The sequence below is a fragment of the Lissotriton vulgaris genome, chromosome 6 (assembly GCF_964263255.1).
Source record: "Lissotriton vulgaris chromosome 6, aLisVul1.2, whole genome shotgun sequence".
NCBI lineage: Eukaryota > Metazoa > Chordata > Amphibia > Caudata > Salamandridae > Lissotriton > Lissotriton vulgaris.
This window is the reverse complement of record NC_141694.1, coordinates 880,385,130-880,402,249: the sequence shown is the minus strand read 5'-3', so window position 1 is coordinate 880,402,249 and position 17,120 is coordinate 880,385,130. Positions and strand designations below refer to the sequence as shown.

Sequence of the window (17,120 nt, the reverse complement as noted above, 5' to 3'; positions counted from 1 at the left end):
CTACTCTGACAAAAGTACCTTCTAGGTTTCTTTCACTCTTTCCTATAACCCTGGCAGACGTCTCTCTCTATATCAAACCTGTGGAACACGGCACTGCCAGCCCGTACCCTGGGCCAGGAGATGGGTGTATAACAGTCTGATGTAACTAATGAATTTGAGTCCAAATTACAGGTGTGTTAGAAGTGTGAAGAGATAGACTCAGTTCACCGAGCTGAATGCCTTTTGGAAATCGACCCTAAGCAAAGCTTGGTGGCCCGGCAAGCTAGCACTCATCTGGGTGACATTATTGACTCTCCAAATGTTGTGTTCAGTGGCCCGTTGGGGCGCGAATCTGAACTGATCGGGATGAACAAGTTTCCCAATCACCGCGGATAGTCTGTTGGCCCACACCTTGACCTCTAAATTCAGGAGTGAGATCGGTCTGTAATCCTCGCATCTTGTACACCACATACCCGGCTTCAGGATAACTACTATTTCTGCAGCTTGGAGGTCACTGGACAATCGGCCCATCCTCAGGGCGTCCAGAAAGGTCCGCAGCAAGAGGAGGCCCACTTGCGGCCAATGGAGCCTCCACAATTCCACCAGGAACCTGTTGGTTTCCAGTGCTTTGCCTGGTTGACTGGGTAGTCGGCAACAAATTGCATCAGGTCTGCCATACCCTCTCATTCAGGGCTGTAGAGCCACTAATAGTATGCAGCGAAGGTGCTTGCATTGGCTGCCCAGCCAGTTATGTGCAGGCCCTGGTCAGATTCAATGTAGGATATGGGGTTGCAGTAGTATGAGGCGTACACATTCAATGTAGGGTTTTGCTGACTTAATTATCCCACTGGTATATTCAGCTGCGCGTAGTCATCCACGCCTCTTGAATATATTCCTAACTCAGAAGTGTCTGAGTGTGTAGGGAGTCCCTCAGGGTCGAGTTCTCTGCTGTGGCCAAGTATTGCTGTTCTAGCTCGGCTATTCAGGACCCCAAGTTGGATACCTTTTGTTGGGTCTGCCCCCGGAAGCCCTTGGTATAACTGATGATCTACCAGCTTAGAGTAGCTTTCATGGCTTACCAAAGAGCACTTACAATTTGCTGGCAAGACTTGCAAAACTCTCTGCCTGCAAGCACCAATGACGCATATGCAGCCCTGCAGCCTGTCTCTCAGGCCCACAGGCAAGGTTGAGCAGCATTGGTGAGTGATTGGAAAATCTCCTCACCAGAGTCTGGAAGGAAAGTACCCTATGTCCTTATCTCTTAGGAAGAAGGAAGTAGTCTAGGCCGAAGAATGACCTATGTGAATTCGAGAAGAAAGTGTAGCAGTGCTCCAGTGGGTAGTGCACTCACCACATGTCCAATATGGGCATGTATGCAGCAATGTAACCAGTATTGTTGGATGCGACCTTGCGGTGGTTACAGTGGAGGAGCTATCAAAGCTGCAGCCGTTGACTCTAGTGACATCTCCACGAGGAACCCATGGGGCCGCTGGAAGCTCCAAGTGGAGTCGACTCTAGGTCGCTCGAACACCAGTGCTGGGAAGGGTGTAGATGCAGATTAGGGAAATTGGGCCCCTTATGTAGTTCCAGTCACTGCCAGGAGCACTGTGTCACATCCTGAACATATCTCCGGATTAATATGGGAACTCCACTGGAACTGCAGCAAAACTCGCAGTGGAACACCTTCAAGTACCCTACATGCCAGAAAAGAACAGGGATTACTCATTAAATTGGCCTCCTCTAGTTAGAGTATGTTTGGATTGCTTTTATGTGCCACCCACAGGCCTGCCTCTGCTTGATTTTGTCTAGGAAACATTGACATTCCACGAAAGGATGTGTAGCCTACCTGTGAAGGTGGGTTGATGTGTATCAGTCATTTGTTAAGGGGGCGGGGCAGTATGAATAATAGTGTTCGAGGCCTGCATGTATGTTTCGTGTGAGACCGCCAAATGCAGGTTAATAAATGTGCTAGAGATAAGTGAAAACATAAGAAACAGGAAGCTCTCCATCTCTACCATCCTTCGGCTTCCCCCGTCCCTGACTCCTCCTACTGTAGGATGTTACAGCCTTGCAGATTAGGCCACTCATCCTCCAAAGCGCAGGCTGCGGCTGGAGTGTCAAAGAATAGTGGTTTTCCTTAGAAGATGACTATCAGTCTTAAAACAGTCGCTCTGTTTTCCTGCCACAGCCTCATCCCTGATTGTGCACAAAGAGGTGGGGTTATTTTATGGTTTATATCTCTTTATAAAGTTATCATCAACATAAAAAAGGAGGACAACAAGCAGTGCTATGTCAACATGTGGGGCCCTGAGGTTAGGTACACTGTAAGGTTAACATTCAACCCCCCAAACTGCCATCCCCCCGTCCAGCCACGGCCCGTGTAGGGCCTGCCACCGGGTGGTGGCGTGGGGCGGGCAGGGTGGGGCGTTGTAAAATGCAGGAAACGGACAATTTCAGGTAAGTAACGAAAAAAATAAACAAAACAAATTTTGTTGCACGCACCGCATCGCATTTGGCGATGCAGCGTGCGCAACAAAATTCGGAGTTTTTTCCCGTTACTTACCTGAAATCGTCCGTTTCCTGCATTTTACAACCCCCACACCGTCCCACGCCCCACATCACCGCCCGGCGGCACGCCTACACGGGCCGTGGCTGCCCCCATCCCCGGACCTGGTGACTGCTTTAAAGGGGGAAAGTGAAAGAAAGAAAAAGGGGTAGGGGAAGATATTAGCCCAACTCATGCCCTCGAATATCTTCATCGGGTTCTCACGGTAGAGGCTACAGAGGGCCTCGGGCTTCGGACAGTCTGAGGAGTCGTAGATATTTGGGGCAGGTAAGTTCATTATATTCCGATGTCAGTAGAGTTAGGAATGGTCCTCACATTTCAGGGAACATAGCACTTTGGCTGGACAGGGAGAGAGTGATGTGTTCCATCCCTAAGATATGTCATAACTGGTGTAACCACCCCAAGTGTGTGGGTAGCAGCCTCGAACCCCGGTGTGATAAAATGTTCAGTAGAGCCGCCCCCAGGGCCAAGCCAATCTGTCTACCTCGCTTTGACCGAAGGGGAGAAGTGAGAGGATTGAGGAGTCCTAAAACAATGTATGCCAGGAATCTGGGGAGTTTTGTGGCCAAGTGTGTGTCTATATCTGCGAGTACCTGCTCCCAGTATGGCTGTATTGTCAGACTGTCGCATAGAATGGAGACTTGCCCGCATCTGCGCCAGCATTACAGAGATCTGTATGTAGTTGGTGTAGTGTTTAATACCATTAGGTAACAATTTTGGAGGCAGTTTCTATGCTGGCCATATTATGGGCGGTGTGTCATGCTCTATAGTAAATGTTGCCCCACTCTTTTGCTGTTAATTCGCTACCTAGCTCGGTCTCCCAACAGAGTTGGCCCCTAGACTCAGGAGTCTCTGTGGAGGGGCTGATCAATCAGCACAGTTCTGAGATCTTGTGTTTGTCCAAGGTTTTAATTAGGAGCCCTCGTTCACAGGGAGTAAGTTAACTCTCTGCACTGGTGCGGATGGAGGGGTGCATTACCCTTGGCAGACCTGCATGTAATTCCATCTCTCCAATTCCAGAGCACAAATTCCGAGTGTATGGTCTCAAAGGGAAGAGAGCCAGCAGTGTCGAATAGCTGGCCCACTGACCTGCAACCCGTCTGGTTCCAAATTAAAAATGCCGGGTCCCGGAGACCCAGGTTCAAATCTGGGTTTTGGACTATGGGAGGTGGGGTTGTTTTATCTGGAGGATTTTCTTCTAATGAAACCATTGTTGCCTTGGCTCTCTATATGAGTAAAAGAAGAAACTAGCTTTACCAAACTGATTATACTTGAATGCTTAAAATTGGATTAGGTATTTCCCATTCCATGGCTGGCTTATATAGTTTCCATGCTTAAGTCTATGTTTAATATGGCAATGGAGGAGGAACCAGCACAGGTATTAGCATTAACCAAGAGTGTGATTAAGGCCACTTTTTGTCTGCATAGGTCTGAAGCTAGACTTCGTGTAGAGTCAAAGAAAACGATGCTTGCTATGTATATGTCCTTGGAGGAAAGGGAGGGGTTTCAGGAGTATTTGATGAGTGCTAAAAACAACCCACACCGGCATGTCCTAACTAGATGTAGATGTAGTATGGTGCACTATTTGGTTGCATTTCCGAGGATGAAGGCCTATACCCCTGATAAAAACCTCTTGTCCTTGTGATGAAATGAGTAAGCGAAGCACACAGCACTTTAATTTATTCAGTAAATTTTATAAGGAGCTGCAATGTCAATATTTGAAACCCCTTTTTATATTATGCAGAATACAAGAAGCTATAAAGAAGCACTGGCATTTCTGATTGCACTTAATGATCAATTTGAGTGTTTTAATGTTGCCCTTTTTAGTGTAAAAAATATTTATTTAAGGGAATGTAGTGTGTTAGATTCTGTCCAGGGTTTATGATTGTTATGTGATGATATCTTAAAGGATTTTATTGTTCTATGAATTATATGACTTCATTTCCTTTTTATTTGAATGTACTTTTATGGCAATTCTTTCTCGCCGAATAAAGTTCTTGAGTTGAATTGACTTTCAGTATAGCACAGAAGAGGAGCATATATTGGATGTCCAGTGGTCTCATGTTGTGCTTCACCTCTTGTAAGGATTGTCTTTTCTGCTGGACATTCGGCATGTAGTCCGGGAAGACCATCACTAGGGAGGATTGAAAGGAAAGAGACCCAAGCCTTTGGGCTGCTCGGAGGATTACATCACAATCAGCATTGTTGAGAAGGACTAAGGCAATAAAGGGCATTGGTGTAGATCACATGGGAGGCCGTGCTAACAGGGCCCTTTGTGGTCTTTCTATTAAGAAGCAGAATGAGACTTTGGAGGTCGATCCTCAGTTTTTCAGTCAATCTGGAATGAAAACCAGTCGGTAGGGAGCACAGGTTCAAGCCCCCCTCCATTATGACGCTTTTGCAGGAGCTGGAGGTCAGCCGTTGCTTCCACACCCCAAACTCGGATCATGAGTGGTTTCAGGGGCGCCAGATATCTACCAAGTGCACCTCGATCATGCCACCAATAAGAGGCCACGGGTGGCTGTCGAAAGCTGGCTTTTTATGTGATAGTGCTAATTTAAGGGCACACAATTTAAAAAGTACAGATTACCCTTTTGTTTAAATCTGTTTTTATTGTTTTCTGGTTTTTGAATTACAGTATATTTGACATTTTCCGGAAGTCCATTCAAATTGCATTATAGTTTGACAATATCAATGCAGGCAATACAGTAGACAATCCGAGAATTATTGTGCAGGAAAAGATCTAAAATTACATTAATTGGTATAGAGCCTCAATATACAGATTTAACAATAACCAACTCAACTTCAAAAACACCCAACAGTTTGCTCTCCGTCCTGAGACCTCTCATTGTCTTAGATCTCCACGTGTAGTACATCGGCTATGTCCTATAGAATAACTCAACCACCCAACCCAACAATATACGGGTCGTTAATATATGTGTGCATACTCCAGCGCCGAGCACATGTAAATCGCATGATTTGTGGCAACGGCCAAGGGTGCTCCATGTGTGTTTAACTAACTGACAGGGAATAGCTGGAGGGGCAATCGAGAATCTCTGCCAAGGGGGGAAGGGGGGGAACAGCCATAGTAGATCTCGGATATCAGGGGGTGAGGTAGTGGGGGGTGGGGTAGCAGGGGGGGGAGCAGCGCTGTACTCGTCACTCGTCGCAGGTGCCTCTTATATAGTAATAGTCATCTCCCCCGCCATGTGTGTGCTGTATGTCGATCTCAATCATGTGCCCCTTCAGGCTCTTCGGGCTCAGCCTCTGATGCCTCTGGTTGATCCAGCCAGTGTGCCCCTTAATCTGACATTATTGTATCCCATGCCTCCCCCACTGGTTGTTTCCGCAAAAAATTTACAGATTACTCTTATTGGTGTACGGGGCTTAAATTAATAATCCCAAGTGCTCTATTAATGGTAGTGTGGTCGAGCAGCTTAAGTTTATTAGAGATTAGTGTTAAGCATTTTCTGTACACAAAGAGTCAATAAATTAGATACATACTCTAGAAGAAACTCGAGACCAATTTAGAAAAACAACTCAGATTGTTATACAATTTTAGACACCAAGATCATTGGAATCAGGTAAGTACTTTTGGAGTTGAACATGAAGAACAGGACAACCTGACCAAGGTTAAGCACAACCAAAACACAAATATTTATCAAATTTATAATAGTGGTGCTGCACACTCCAAGTGCCTGTTGTCCTAAGGCACAAATTCGAACACTGAGCAATAAACGGAAGGTAGGAGGCGCACTCAAAAGGATCAAGAAGGCAATGTTTGTTATTCAAAAAAGTTCTCTTCTTTATTTCGGTAATTATCTATACTACTATTATAAAGGAAGAACTTTGAGGCTTTGAGGTGGGTAAACTCGGGAACCACAGCCCCAATCCACACACCCGATACATTGTTGTAATCCTCAGGGTGTGCAGATGGACATAGGCTATATAAAGTTAAAAAGTACGTTATATTTAAAAAATTTACATTATAAAAAATATACTACTATTATAAAGGAAGAACTTTGAGGCTTTGAGGCGGGTAAACCCGGGAACCACAGCGCCAATCCACACACCCGACACATCGTTGTAATCCTCAGGGTGTGCAGATGGACATAGGCTATATAAAGTTAAAAAATACGTGCTGACGTCAGGAGCGCGGGGAGGTGCGGCATCCAGGAGCGTGAGGAGGAGCGGCGGACATGGCGCGGGGGAGGAGCGGTGACGAGAGGCGGACATGGCGCGAGGGAGGAGGTGAGGAGCAGCGGACCGGCGGGAGGAGCGGTGACCAGCGGTGAGGAGCGGTGAACTGAGAAGCGGCGGCTGAGGTAAGGCTCCAGGGGACAATGTCAGGCAGGCGGGGGCAGGGCAGGCGGGGGACGGGGACTTACACCAAAACAGAAGGAGGAGCGGCGGCTGAGGTAAGGCTCCGGGGGACAATGTCGGGCAGGCGGGGGTCGGGGCAGGCGGGGAACGGGGACTTACACCAAAACAGAAGGATAGAATTTAGATCGGCTGAGGTAAGGCTCCGGGGGACAATGTCGGGCCAGGCGGGGGTCGGGGCAGGCGGGGGACGGGGAGTTACAACAAAACAGAAGGGTACAATTTACATCGGCTGAGGAAAGGCTCCGGGGGACAATGTCGGGGCAGGCAGGGGTCGGGGCAGGCAGGAGGACGGGGACTACAGCATCCGCCATGGAGATTTATGCAGAGCGCCTCAACACTGGGCCTTTGTGACATCCGGGGGACAATGTCGGGGCAGGCGGGGGTCGGGGCAGGTGGGGGACGGAGCGGCCGGGGGCCCGGGCTGCTGGGCAATGTCGGGGCAGGCGGGGGTCGGGGAAGCCGGATTGCTCCCGGACAAGGTCGGGACGGGCTGCTAGTACCGGATAAAACAGCCAATGCGTTTCGTTATAGTACGTAACTTCGCCAGGGCATAGATTCAAACCTTCAAAACTGGCCCCAAGAGACTCAAGGTGTGGAAATTCAATCACGTCAGGTTTTCATATCCCAATTGTATTGCACAGGGTTAGCAATGAGATATACTTAGAAAATCCTAGTCCACTGAAGAATAGTAACGATGTAGCTTCGGTATCAGTTTATCGGGTTATCCCCGTTATCATGCAGGGACGCTAATACCGTGATGAACTTCTGGATGCTACTTACAATTAGAAGGTGCTATATAAAACTTTGGAGTCCTCTAAAATTACCCACTACTTGAAGCCTAGCGATAAGAGAAAAACCACATAGATATACAACACTCACGAAACTGATACCGATGGCAGAGGTGTTTTGGTTGGCGGGTCACAGAAGTTAGAGCTCTCACATGGCTTTGGTGACCTGGAGAAGAAAACAAGACTGCAGGGCTACTCTCGGCGCTGGCCTTGGAGATACTGAGGTCCCTCATCGGCAGGCTCAAGTTGATATTGGTGGTGTTCGGGCTGGACACACAACAAGCCTTGGTGCTTACAAGGGCTCCTGTACCCTGGGTATTGGTGCAGGGGGCTCTGGGAATGCTGAGCATCTCACGACTTGGTGAAGTGATGGGGCTGACCTCCTGGACTCTCAGTGACCATCTTCTCCCTCAGTGGTCAGCAAAACGATGATCTGTGCAGATGCAGTGAGTGCCTGGAGGATGCAGGGAACCGGCTCCTACACATTAAGGGGGTAGCTGCTTGGTTGGCGAAGTATGGGCAGTCCTCCAAGGGTTTAGGGAGGTTGGTTAGGGGCCGGACAAGTTGTTTCTTGCAATTGTTGAGAGAGCAGCAGCCAATTTAGGTGATGGTCCACCGTTGTTGCGTTGTTGGCTCTTGTTTGTCCTTCTTTTGTTCCCAGGTAGATGAATCATACTTCCTGGTGTCAGGGGGCCACTTAAACACTGAATTTAGTAGTGTTAAGGGGAGTGTGCAGTAGTAGCCAATGGGCTACCTATGACTGGGGTGACGACACCGCCCCATATCCACTTTCTGTGGAGAGTTGCATAAACGTGACCCAAAGTTCCTAGTTTCACCGAAAACAAGATGGTGAAACCCTTCTTCAAGTGTCCACTTCAGGTGGCCCACCTTAGTGGTGTGCCTAGGCTGATAGTCCTCTGTCCATCATCTCCTTGTGTTGGCTTTGTTCACCCTATGTTTTCAGGGTATGCCCAGACGTGGGTCCCATGCTCACTGTGTCACTGGATTCAAGTTAGCCTGGCTGATGAGGGGTGATGCTGTTCCAGGGAGGACCTGGCTTGGCAGTTTGGGCTATCCCCCAAGGCACAGGGTCAGGACTGATTTGCATATGGCTGGGTCTAAACTGGGGTGGCATAATGAGTAAAGGAATGATGGATTCAAATCAGATCTCTGGACTGGAGGTGAATGTTCGATTTGCTCTGCATTCCGTGCATCATCTGTGAGTCATGTGCTTTCTAGCCTGATAGTGTAACACACCTACTGACTAGCTAATTTCCCCCCCTGTTTTTGTGCCAAATGGACCTAAGGGCATGGGGTGGCATCTTCCAGGTCTGGAAAAAGCTGTGGTAGCATATCAAAGGAAGAAGAGGCTTTGAAGCGTCTGGCCTTGATATGATAAATCTCTAACCATCCCGCTGGAGAAGGTGTTAACACCTCCTGCCAGAGCAGGCATTGTTCCTGACCTCTGAGAGCGTTGGCTTTCCCGAGCAGGGGGTCAGAAATGTATCTGTGGAAGCAGGCTGGAACAGTCCAGTCACACTATTTCATATTAGAAAAAAGAACACTGGCACTCGAGCCTGGTTAGCAGGCTTCAGTGCACTGTCAGAGTTGGAAATCGGCATCTAGTAGTTCAAATGGGAGCAAATGTTGGGTGGACATCTGCAAGGAGAAGTCAAGCTTCCTACAGTCGCAGGATTCAGCTGTTGTGGGGTAGCTGAAGTAGATGCAGGGGCAACTGTAGGTTGTCAATGTCAGTGCCATAATGGATAGGTCTATATAGGCTGCTCCTAGCGATGCAGGGGCCCCATCATCAGTGGACGTGTCTGCAGAAGATGGGGCCGCTCAGCAAGCTGATTCTACAGGCCCCCCGGCGAGCACACAGAGCACTATCCATGATTGTGTTCCCAGCGTCTCACCTTAAATTCGAGCCAGCTTGCAGTGGGCTCTGGCAGTTCCTGGTGGGTGGTTTTGCAAGGGCCTCACCTCCTTCTGTGTAGTGCCTCCTTTATCCGCAGATAACGGGTTATGACATGGGTGCCAGGCAGCCTCAGCCACTGCAGGTAAGAGCGGTGGGGCTGGGTGGGGGTGGGAGAATTTCAAGAGATGACCACGAGGGAAAATTAAATAAATAATGAATTTTTCCTTGTGGTCGTCTCTCAAAATCCCTCCCCCCTCAGACCCACAGCCCCGCCACTCTTACCTACATCACCCGTGGCTGGTGCCAGGCCTCCGATCCTGAGGGGAATCCTGCCTCATGCCAGCCCTAAGCTCAGGCCGGGGTTACATGCTGGGCCTCTGGCCATGAAAGGACTTCATACTCACTCCAAGCAGCCAAGCGGGAGAGGGGGGACCACACCCGAAATGGCTACCTCAATATCCGCAAGGCCCTGTGGCCACCCTCCGTCTCTGCTCGGCTTCCCAATTTCTTCTGGCAGGCACTCTTGGTGAGACAGCTAGAGGTGCTCCCACAGCCTCCAGTCCAAGGGAAAGAGGCCTTCCAGTTCACAGCCCCAGGCCACATGGTCAGCTGCTCTCTAAGCAGCAACTGCTTGGTGCTGCTCTGGTCCGATGTGAGTGAGCCTCCCTGCTCCTTCGGTGTCTGTCTGTGTGGTTCACAATGGGTGCCCCAGTGTCACTGCGCCTCATGGATCGACCTGAGTCACAGGGTCTCCGGGGATCGACAGCATTCAAAGAATTACAGTGTGGTGGTGTGGAACTCTTTTACAGAGCACCCACCAACGCTGGCTCCTAAGCCATGTCTCCTTATTGAGTTATTCTTCACTACAGACATACATCGAGTTGGAACACCACAGGTACGTCCAGTACCAGAGCTACTGTAGAATGCCTGTTGTAGTACTTGGTCAGGCAGGCCCTGTGACATAGGGTTGAACTGACTTGATTGTCAGTAGATACCGTAGCAGAGCCAGGTTTGGCGCTTACCCCGGGCTATAGTATTATCACCCTCAATGGAGGGGCTAGAGGTGGCGGTGTTGCAGTTGTTTTTAAATCCTGCTATACCAGTACCCTTGTCAAAGAAACCGTATTGGGGTGCGAGTGTGGACGTTTTGGGATCTCCTTTAACTCCAATTATACCATGTATGGCATACCGGTATACCGTCTTCCAGGTCATTCGAAGGAATGCAGAGCAGCGCTGGTTGACATAATTGGTTCTCTGGTCATGACGTACGCTAACTTCACTGTCATTGGTGACTTAAATCTGCATCTTGACAAGCCCCACAACTCAGAAGTATCCAACTTCTCAGCTGATCTAGCGGCCTGTCAGCTGCTCCAACTAGTACAAGGTCCCACTAACTCTGCTGGCCACCTACTTGATCAAGTTTTCTCCAACCTTTCATGTCTCTCTGTCTCTAACCCCATTCTGTTATGCTGGTCTGAACATTATCTGATCCCCATGATGCTTTCTGGGGTTGCACCCTTTCGAAAGTTGCCCGAGTAGCTCTAGTTCCGACGCATTAACTAAACTTTGATCATCTTAGTACCATCCTCTCCTCGAGTGTGCCTAGCTGGCCGGACGATCCATATGCTGCCAGTGCAGCACTATCTGATTGGCTAGGGCACCCTTGGGATGAATTGATTCCTGCCAAACAATCTAAGTGTCGTAGCACTAAATCCAATCTGTGGTACAATGACAATCTTGCCAATATGCATAAAGCTTGTAAGCAGATGGAGTGGGCGTGGAGGTGAGGCTTTGATTCTATCTTGAAGGGATGCTATCAGTCACCCATTAAGAAATATCACAATGCTGTTCAGAAAGCTCAGGCAGCATATTTTGCTGATGAGATCAGAAACAGCAATGATCCCTCCAAGAGGATTGTTTCCATTCTTAAAAATCTCAAAAGTGCTGGGGCACCCGATGCATCCTCTATCAAGTCATACGAACAATGTGAGGATCTTGCCACCTTCTTTAAAAATAAGGTGGACAACATCTACAAGACCTTCCCTCAGGTAGCTATGGGCCCTGACCTTGGGGTCAACGTCCCTCTGCCCATATTCCGGCTGTCTTCCCGCCAATTACTGAGGATACACTATGTATACTATGCTGACCCCATGAAGCCTGACCATCTTATGAGACTGCTACCTGTGCTTCTTGCACCTTTGGGCCAGGTTATTAACATGTCCTTGTCTATGGCAACAGTTCCCAGGACATGGAAGCAGGCCAGGGTAATGCGTTTATTAAAGAAACTAACCTTCGATCCAGCTTAAACGGAGCACTTTCTCCCTATCGCCCTGCTGCCTTGGGCCTCTAAGATCTCCGAAGCCTATATTAATTCCATCTTGTCAGGCTTTCTGGAGGAGAATAATATACTTGACTCCTCCCGGGGTGGCTTCTGCCCAGGCCTTAGTACGGAGTCTGCCCTCCTAGCTGTGACTGAACATCTGAGGGCAGCACTGGATGAGGGACTCACCTCGGCACTGATCCTATTCGATCTCAGTGCCACATTTGATACGGTCTATCATCAGATCTTGATACGGAGGTTGAAGGAGGCTGGCATCGTGGGCCTTGCTCTGGATTGGTTCACCTCCTTCCTTTCTGATAGGTCCTTCCAGGTGTCGGCCTTCCCCCTTTTTACCTCCAGGGTCCATGCCATCAAACAGGGAGTGCTGCAGGGCTCAGCGTTAAGTCCAATGCTTTTCAACTTGTATGTTCAGCCTCTAGCTCTGGTAGCCAAGAGCAGAGGGCTGACTATTGTATCATATGCTGATGATACACAATTGGTAGTCACCCTCTCCGATGACTGAATAATATTGTTAAGTTTCGAAGCAGTCTGGCTAACGTTGCAGGGTGGATGACTGCCAACTATCTCCAGCTTAATGCCATCAAGTCTGAGGTCTTGCTGGTAGGAAAAGATCTTGAGTTATGGAGCGAACAGTGGTGGCCTGCCACCTTGGGAGGAGCACCCGCCACCAAACAGGTGGTGAAAAATCTGGGTGTTTGTGTCGATTTGGCTCTTTGTTTCCAAACCGAAACTAAGAAGGGGCAGGAACATGCTTTGGTATTCTTCTGGGCTCAAATCTTTGCTGGGCTTTTTTGACCCTTCCATCCAACAGATGATTGTCCAGGCATCGGAGACTGGATTATGCCAGCTCGCTTTACTTGGGGGTTAATAAGACAAAGATTTTGAGACTGCAAATAGTCCAAAATGTAGTCCCCAGAACTCTTCTCGGCATGTCTAGATGCTGCTCTACTTCCAGTGCCATTCGCCAGCTACATTGGCCACCGGTGGCGAGCCGTGTGGAGTTCAAGTCCCTCTGCTTTGCTTTTAGGATACTGAATTCTCCTTCCCCTGGCATTCTAGTGGCCTGCTTTCCTCCTACACCCCCACTCGCCATCTTTTTTCGATGAGCAAACACTTTGTGGTTGTCCCCCGGGTCAGGAAGGCTCGCGCCGCGGGCACTCCTTTCGCTCACTGGCAGCTAAACTTTGGAATGCCCTCCCTGTACATATCCGGAGTATGGATAATTATCAGGCACTTCGTAAAACACTGAAGACACATCTATTTCCTTCACTTTAGGCCCTTTTTTGCAGTCTACGCCCTTTCTGTTTGCCTCTGGGGCTTGTATCAGCCCATTGGTCTTTTTTTCTTTCATCAGGATAGGTTACCTATGCTGTCAGCTGCCTTTATTGCTATCAGCGTCAGGAAGCCCCTTTGCTGGGGCAGCTGGTCCCTTTACAAGACATCCTAACATAACATAACATAACAGATCACATGTGGGGTGACATGTAACACATAGACAAACGAGCGATCAGGAAAGTCCAGATCGATCCCACAAATAGGCAGCAGAACTAAAATAGTCTTAGGGGATTAGCCCCAATAAAACACATTTGGATGGAGAGGCGAGTGTACCCAAAACCACATGGTCAGATGCCACACTAAGTTAGGAACACTCAGCTAATCAGAGCATAGCATGCATGCTGCACGCAGTGATCACACGCTTCCCATCCCGGACATCTGGACACGTATGCACTGTCCCCGCTTTATGTCAAGGTAGGGTCAAGACCCACCTGCGCTCCACATTAAAAGAACCAGATTTATGAACCCGTGACTAGGCCCAGCTTTCTGTCTCCAAAGAAATGTCGAAATCGCTTTATAGATCTTCATGTAATGTATACTTTGTCACCTGTCGTATTCCGGTCGCTGCGTCTAATTAAACTAACCATTCCTGTGTTGCCAAATGCCTCTTGTCTTTTATTTCTTTAAGGTAAATCAAATCCACATTCAAGCAACATTTGCATGCATCTCTGGAGTTTGCCCATTGAGACAGAGTTCATTACAGTGTTGACAATAACTGGAAGCACTATGGAGGCTGGATGAAAAGAAATGGTCTTGAGTCTAACCATCATAGTCCCAATGTCAAAGACTAATGGCAAATCAGGAAGTGGCCTATTCGTTCAACGAGATTCAAGAGGGACATCCTCCAGCAAACAATCTCCCATATTGACATTGACATCTATAGCAGAATGATTAAATGCTCTTCAATTCACTGGGAAGCAGCGTTTCTGCATAACTACAAGCTCTGCTAGTCAAAAAGTAGAATATAAGTTGGGGACTATAGTATCATGCCTGCAATTTAAGATTCTCTTTATATAAAGACAGTACATTGCACAGCAAATCCTGAAGTGTCTGTACTCTAGTATTATTGCCTTAATATCTTTACTTACTTTGTTAATACTCTTTCTGGTAGAGACTCTACCTAGCTGCAAAGTTCTCACCTTTTAAATATTCTACAGGCGTCAGATTGGATTTGCAGACTTTATTTGTAGAACCTCTGTGTGCAGGAAGGGGGTGCTGTGCAAATTCATACTAATGGCATTCCATTCCAGAAATGACGTATGGGGTCAAAAAAAAGCCAACCCAACGTGCTGATGTCACATGCTTTCTAGACTGTTGTCACCTCAGACATTGAGCCCCAAAAGCAAATTAGTAGATCAGTGTGCAGATTCCTAGAGTTGGGATCTTATTAATGAGCAGACTCCAACCCCAGAATGGGAAGGATGGGAGGGTCTGTGAGGAATCTGCGGTTGCCGAAAGGTGAGTAACTTGTTTCCTGTTAGAGACTTCAAGCCGCAGATTCCTCACCTTTTGAATGGATACCAAAACAGTACATATTGGAAGAGGGCCTGTGAATGGACTCAAACCAGAAAGTTCTACAGGACTGAGCTGGCAAAGTGCCCCACTTTGAGAACTAGGGTGTCCTAACAATAATGCTAGCTGAACGCATGTAGGCATGCCCACGCATCTTCCTGGCATATAACTAGGACAGGGTCTGCACGTGTTAATGCAGTGGTTGCAGCTTTGGCCCTGGAAGAATAAGCCTGTAGTTCTTAATGCAGAGCACAATCCAGGTGAGATTGCATGTTTCTGCAAAGTCTTTTATTTTTTCACTCCAGTGACGACACACAAATCGTCCACCTTGTGCTCTTTGGTACGATCTATACAGAAGCTCAGGGCTCTCTTGGGATCCAAGTGGTGAAGTCTCTCCTCCTCCTTAGAGGGGTAAGGCGGGACATTGAATGCCTGTAGGGTGATAGTTTGACTGACATGGAATGGCATTACAACTTTTGGCAGGAAGGATGGACTAGTACTTAGAACCAGTTTGTCTGGGAAAAGGTGGTGTACAGAGGATTAACACACAGAGCCCGAAGCTCACTCACACGCTGTGCAGAGGTGATGGCAATCAGTAAAACAGTCTTCAGTGGAAGGAGCTGTAAGGAACATCTTTGGAAGGGCTTGAATAGAGTGCAACTCAGATAAGTACGAGATTGAGGTTCAACTTGGGCAACACAAAAGGAGAAGGGGGGAACATATGCTGTAGCCCTTTCAAAAAAAGGCATCATAACGGGTGACTTAAACAATAGGGCTTGATCAGGCAAATGCAAAAGGTCAAAATGGCTGAAAGATAACCTTTAACAATGCGCAAAGCAAGACTTTGCCAGGTATGAGATAAAAAATTATTAGAACATCAGACAGTTTGGCCTGAAGGGGGTCAACCTGAAATATGCCACACCAAACCACAAACTTGTCCCAATAAACTTTTGCGGATGGTTTGAGGGCTGTTGCTGGCTGGCTTACTACCAACTGTTTACAGCTCAACGCCCTCAAAACCGAGGGGATGGTATTAGGGAAACATCCTGATCTGTGGGGTGCGAGCTGGTGGCCTAACGAGCTGGGACCCCCCCTAAACCGGTCTCCGAACTTAAAAATCTTGGCGTGTGGCTGGACTCCAAACTAACCTTCTCGTGTCATACTAAGAAGGTGGCATCTACATGCTTCGGCATTCTTCGTGGTTTGAGGCCTATCCTCAAATTTTTTGATGCCTCCACTCGCCAGATGGTGATTCAAGCTAGCGTATCATCAAGGCTTGACTACGCGAGTTCACTGTTTTTGGGTGCCAATCAGGCGGAGGTCCTGCGACTCCAACGGGTGCAGAACGCGGCTGCCAGGGCCCTGGTAGGCCTGCCACGTTTCTGTTCAGCCCGCAGTACAATCTCTAAACTGCACTGGCTGCCTGTAATCAGACGCATAGAGTTTAAGACTCTGTGTTTCGCGTTTAAAATTCTTAAAACCGACACCCCTACCATCCTCCAGCACCTCCTGACCCTGTACACTCCTCCACGTAGCCTTCGCTCTGCAGGTCAAAATCTAGCACTTGTTCCACGCTTCCAAAAATGCAGACTAGGCGGCCGATCCTTCACTGTGTTGGCCTCCAAGGTCTGGAACGCGCTCCCTGTGCATATTCGATCTTTAGAAGATCTCTTTGCTTTCAGGAAAGCTGTTAAAACGTATCTCTTCCCCCTGCCTTATTAAAATTTCCCTACTTTGTCTATTTTTGTTAGTTATGTTACCTTCTCAGATATAGCGCCGGGACGCCCCTTCGCTGGGGCAGCTGTGCGCTCAAAAAATCAATTAACATAACATAACATAACAATAACAGGCACATACAGTTTTTGTCAGAACATGCCTGACTGCCAAAATAACATCAAACACTTCTGACGGAAGGTGGAAGATGTTTAGTTGTCGCCACTCAATCTCCAAGTATGAAGATTGCAGAGGCCCGGATTCCCCTGCTGCTTCAACAATAGAGCCTCCAGGAGATACAGCCTGATAGGGGAACAAATGCTTACGCTCAAGAGTTCTAGATACTACAGTCTCCAGGCCAAATCCAGAGCCACTGGCATGACTTGGGACTGGTCTGTCCTGATCTTATTGAGAACTCAGGAGTGGTTTCAGCAGAAAGGAAGGAGAGGTCCTCTAGAGGCGAAGTAAGTCTCAAAGCGAGAGATGCCTTTAATGCGCATAAGTGCTGTAGCGGTGGTGTACAGATTGAGCTAAAGCTCCCCCCATTCGCGGACAAGACCTAACGCCACATTCGGGTGTAACTAC

The 17,120-nt window shown here is 48.1% G+C and overlaps 1 protein-coding gene across 1 annotated transcript in view; it reads right to left on the bottom strand.

Annotated features, from left to right (window-relative positions):
• Window positions 1-17,120, bottom strand: part of SYNE1 (spectrin repeat containing nuclear envelope protein 1) — a 2,319,318-nt gene that overhangs the window by 1,509,237 nt on the left and 792,961 nt on the right. The gene's annotated exons all lie outside the window — the stretch shown is intronic.